Source organism: Myotis davidii, unplaced genomic scaffold, assembly GCF_000327345.1.
Source record: "Myotis davidii unplaced genomic scaffold, ASM32734v1 scaffold217, whole genome shotgun sequence".
NCBI lineage: Eukaryota > Metazoa > Chordata > Mammalia > Chiroptera > Vespertilionidae > Myotis > Myotis davidii.
In genome coordinates, this window is record NW_006290034.1 from 9,260,631 (window position 1) to 9,265,785 (window position 5,155).

At 45.1% G+C, this 5,155-nt stretch overlaps 1 long non-coding RNA gene across 2 annotated transcripts in view; it reads left to right on the forward strand.

Annotated features, from left to right (window-relative positions):
• LOC107182986 overlaps nucleotides 1–3,553 on the forward strand; it is a 19,661-nt gene extending 16,108 nt beyond the window's left edge. For both annotated transcript variants that reach the window (XR_001513764.1, XR_001513765.1), the window contains one exon: nucleotides 3,467–3,553. This is a non-coding gene — a long non-coding RNA (uncharacterized LOC107182986). The remainder of the gene's footprint in view (nucleotides 1–3,466) is intronic.
• The last annotated feature ends 1,602 nt before the right edge of the window (nucleotides 3,554–5,155 follow it).

Genomic DNA, 5,155 nt, shown 5'->3' on the forward strand with positions numbered 1-5,155 from the left:
TTTGCTTCATTCCCACCAAATGGCTATTGTTGTGTTGGCCGTTGTCGTTTTGTTATGTGACATTCGAAAGGAAAAGTGGTCTGTGCCCCTGACTGAACAGTCAGGTATTTCATGTTGTGAAAACCTTTGCGGCACGCCAGTTAAAACATCTCTGTCCTAGTGTGTAAATGTCCTGTTGCTGCAACACATTACCTCTGAATTTACCAGCTCAGAACAACCAACATTATTTTTTTTAAATTTTTATTGATTAGTTTGTGTGTGTGTGAGAGAGAAAAAGAGAGAGAGAGAAGCATCAATTTGTAAAATAACCAAAATCATGACCTCATATAGTCGCTGCGGACCAGGCAGTTAGGGGTGTCTTGGCTGGGAGCATCCAGTCAGGGTCTTTCTGGAGGTTCAGTCAAGTTGTCGGCCAGGGCTGCGGCCCTCTGAAGATCTGACCAGGCCTGGAGGGTCCCCTCGCACGTCCCTCACACAGCTGCTGGCGAGAGAGCTGGGCTTCTCGCTAACCTCGGTCCAGCATGGGAGGGGACTACACCAGACCACGAAGACCAGAAGGCAGACACCACTGAGGGCTGTCTTGAAGACTGGCTATCACAGCTGCATCATTCCCTGCTCACTTTCTCTTCTCCCGAAGTTGATAGACCTTCTACTAGTAAGAAAGTGTCAAGTGCAACTCTATCCCTCTATCATTGGTCCATATATTTTTTTTATTCTTTAAATATATTTTATTGATTTTTTTACAGAGAGGAAGGGAGAGGAATAAAGAGTTAGAAGCATCGATGAGAGAGAAACATCAATCAGCTGCCTCCTGCACACCCCCTACTCGGGATGTGCCTGCCACCAAGGTGCATGCCCTTGACCAAAATCGAACCTGGGACCTTTTAGTCCGCAGGCCGACACTCTATCCACTGAGCCAAACCGGCTAGGGCTCATTGGTCCATTTAGGGGCCCTGGAACATCCATTCCTTCACCAAAGAAAAGGCTACGCACTAATAAAAAAAACCTCTAGTTTTCAGGAAGCCCCAGCCTTTTCCTGTGAACAAAGGAATTTTGATTTCCCTAAAGTGTGATGATTAAGGAGAATTGGGTGAAAGTGGGAATGTAAAGAATCGATCCAGAAAGAAAACACGGGGAATAACCAGGCACCGCAATGGGAATCCGTTCAACACGGGGCTGTGTCATACGCTCCTACCTTGCAGCCCAGTCTTTAATCCTTACAAGCCAGGACAGTCGCTTCTGTTCTCAAGTGGGAATTCCCATAAACCATGGAGACGAGGAAGTGGAAAGCTGGCCAGCTTGTAGATCAGCAGCAAAGGCTACTAGAATCATCTGCTACTGAGAAAATATTAGATGGCAATCAATGAAACCTGTGGGTTACAGGACCCCTATGGCTAGGCCCCAGAACAACATGAAGCACTCCAAGGCGTGGCATATCTGAGAATTTAGAAGAGAATTTCTTGACATGTGCATACACCTGATTGCAAAAGATGCATATTTGTTTCTAGGAATAGAATTGAATGGTGTTACTCTGTACAGCACAGGTTCTGCCAAAGCATTTAAGTCTTTCATAATATGCCTGTAGATACGATAGAGAAAGGAAAGTAAGAGTTGATTCATCCTACGTTGAGCAATCCTAATGCAAAGAGTGCTGATTAAATCATTGTTGTCAACTTGAAAGAAGGACCAGGCCCCGGGATTTTGAGTTTGGCCTTGCCTCATTTACCATAAACTATTTGAACAAAGAAAATGTGCTGATTACATTGTCAAGTGCTATCGACTTGGACAAGAGAGCCAAGAAGTTGGATAATAAAATCTGAATTCCCAAAGGTCTCCCACAGGCTGAAATGATAGGACAGAACCCATGGCCTGACAATGAGCAGGAAGAAGCGGCATAAAGCCCTGCCCAAGTACAAAATGGGAGAGACCTGGCACCAGACCAGCTACTGCAGGAAGGCTTGAAGGGAACTGCAAATTTAATATGAGTCAGCAGCCTGCCAGCTCTGCCAAGAAGGCAATGCAAGAAATTAGTCTGCATTGTCAAGGCCACGGGGCTGGGAATCAGGGAGCTCTTGATCTGATGAAATGCGGATCTCATCTGTGAAAATGTGCATTTCTGGAATGATTGACAGAGTCCTCTGTGACCGTATGTACCACCTAACACCAAGGTTATACCATTCTCGGTTTATAACACTTCCCTGAGTGACCAGTCTGGTAATTCTATTTTTTTTTCAAAAAAAGGAAATACATTGATTTCATTCTTTTTTATCTGTCCAAATGATATCTATTGAGAAAACCATATTTTCCAAGTATTCTGCTAAAAGCCAGGAACACACAGATACATCTTATTCCAGTAATTCATTCAAACACCAATATAGGTACTGTTGTGAAGAGATTTGGCCCATGTAATTAAGGTTCCAGGTTAATTAACCTTAAGAGGAGAAATTATCTGGATGGGCCTGCCCTAAGCACATGGGCACTTTAACAGTAGAGTTTTCACTGGTGGCAGAAGGATAAGTCAGAGGTTCAAAGCATGAGGAGGACTTTAGGCACCATTGTTAGCTGGACAATAGAGGGGACCACAGGGTAAGGAATACTGCTGGCCTCTGGGAGCTGCCCCCAACTGACAAGCCAGCAAGGACCTCAGTCCTACAACCACAAGGAGTTGAATTCAACCACAGAATGAGCTTGGAAGAGGCACCTGAGCCCCAGAGGAGCAGGGCAGCCCTTGCCAACACCTTGATGTCAGCCCAGTGAGACCCTGAGCACAGCATTGAGCCACAGACACTAGGCCCAGACTTGTAACCCACGGACACTATGAGGTAACAAGTCGGTGTTGTTTACAACACTGAGTTTATGGCAGTTACTTACACAACAATAGAAAACTAACACGGAATCGACAAACAATGAAGTAAGTGCTCTGATGGAGCGAAGTTGCAGCATACCTGGTTGGTTGGTCCATCCAAATCCATCTTCCCCTTCTCGCCCCTAAATGCATGTCAGTTTTGTTCAGGTAGCCACTCCTCGCCCATGCATTCATGATCTGTAACCGTACCCCTAGCTCCAAGTGAGGGGCTGGTTGGTCTAAAACAGGGTTGCTCAACTTTAGCACTGTTGACAGGGCACAGGGGTCCTATCATTGTAGGGTGTTTAGAAGCATCCCTGGCCTCTACCAAATGTGCACCAGTGGCATATGCTTTCCCTGTCCCCACGGTGACAATCAAATGTGTCTCTAGATATTGCCAAGTGTCTTTGGTCTGGGGAGAGGGAGAGGGAGCAAAATCACCCCAGTTGAGATCCACTGATCGGAAGGTAAGTTCACCCACCTTGCTGATGGTTGGCTAGAATAGGCGTGTGACCACACTGGGGAAATGAGGTGCAAAGAGAGTTTGGGGAGCGGTTCTGAGAAGTGGTCCTCCCTTTTCCAGGAGGGTTCCTGGAAGTAACTCTTTCTCTCTTTCTCTAGATGTGGTTCCGGGAGCGGCCCCAGCCATCTCGAACCCAGCGTGGGGATGAAGCCAGTCCTGAAATCTGCCCTCCCTCTAGACTGCTGGTTATGGTGAGCCAGTAATTTCCTTACTGTTCCAGGCAGTTAAACATTATTCAAGAGAGCTCGAGGGGTAGCTGGTTTTTGCAGCTAAAGTTGCCTAACTTGTGCCAGTGTCCAGGGTGCCAGCGAAGTCCAGAGAAAGATGCATCTTAGAAGCTGAGTCAAGACAGAGAGAGAAGGGGAGGGGAGGCAGGAGAGTATAGTCCTTAGAGTGCTTCATGCCACACATTTTTAAAGAAGATCTACTCTTCTAGCAGCTTTCAAATATGCAGTCCGGGGCTGTGAGCCGTGGTCGCCATGCTGGGTGTTACATTCCCATAAATTTTACAACTTTGTACCTTTTGACCCCTTTTGCCTATTTCCCCCACCCTCCACTCCTGCCTCTGGCAACCACCAAGCTGTTATCTGTATCTGTGAGCTTGGTTTGGGGTTGGTTTGTTTTCCTTTGTACATTCCACAGACAAGTGAGATCATCCAGCATTTGTCTTTGTCTGTCTGACTTACTGCTCTTAGCATAATGCCCTCAGTGTGCATCCATGTTGTCACAGATGGCAAGATTTCCTTCTATTTATGGTTGAATGATATTCCAGTGTGTGTGTGTGTGTGTGTGTGTGTGTGTGTGTGTGTGTGTGAGTGTGTGTTGTGACATTTTCTTTATCCATTCATCTATCGATGGACACTCAGATTGCTTCCATATCTTGGTTATTATAAATAATGGTGCAGTGAACATAGGAGTGCATATATCTTTTCGAATTCATGTTTTTGTTTTCCTTGGATAAATACCCAGAAGTGGGATTGCTGAATCAAAGGGTAGATCTATTTTTTTAAATATATTTTTATTGGTTTCAGAGAGGAAGGGAGATGGAGAGAGAGATAGAAATGTCAGTGATGAGAGACAATCACTGATCGGCTGCCTCCTGCATGCCCACTACTGAGATTCAAACCCCCAAACCGGGCATGTGCCCTGACCAGGAATCTAACTGTGACCTCCTAGTTCATAAGTTGAAGCTCAACCACTGCCACTATTTTTTGATCTGTGGGCTATTTTTCAGTCTTTTGAAGAGCTCTATATTGTTTTTCATGGTGGCTGCACCAATTTATAATCGCACCAACAGTGCACAAGGATTCCCTTTTCTCTACATCCTCGGCAACACTTGTTATTTCTAGTCTTTTTGATAATAGTCATTCTAGCAGGTGTAAGTTGATATCTCACAGTGGTTTTCATTTGCACACCCCCTACTGAGATTCAAACCCCCAAACCGGGCATGTGCCCTGACCAGGAATCTAACTGTGACCTCCTCGTTCATAAGTTGAAGCTCAACCACTGAGCCACTATTTTTTGATCTGTGGGCTATTTTGCAGTCTTCTGAAGAAGATCTATATGGTTTTTCATGGTGGCTGCACCAATTTATAATCGCACCAACAGTGCACAAGGATTCCCTTTTCTCTACATCCTCGGCAACACTTGTTATTTCTAGTCTGCTTTTTCATTTTGTTGGTTGTTTCCATTGCTGTAATGAAGTTTTTTAGTATGATGTAGTCCCACTTGTTTATTTTTGCTTTTGGTACTAGATCACATCACATATTTGATCCTAACACTACCCC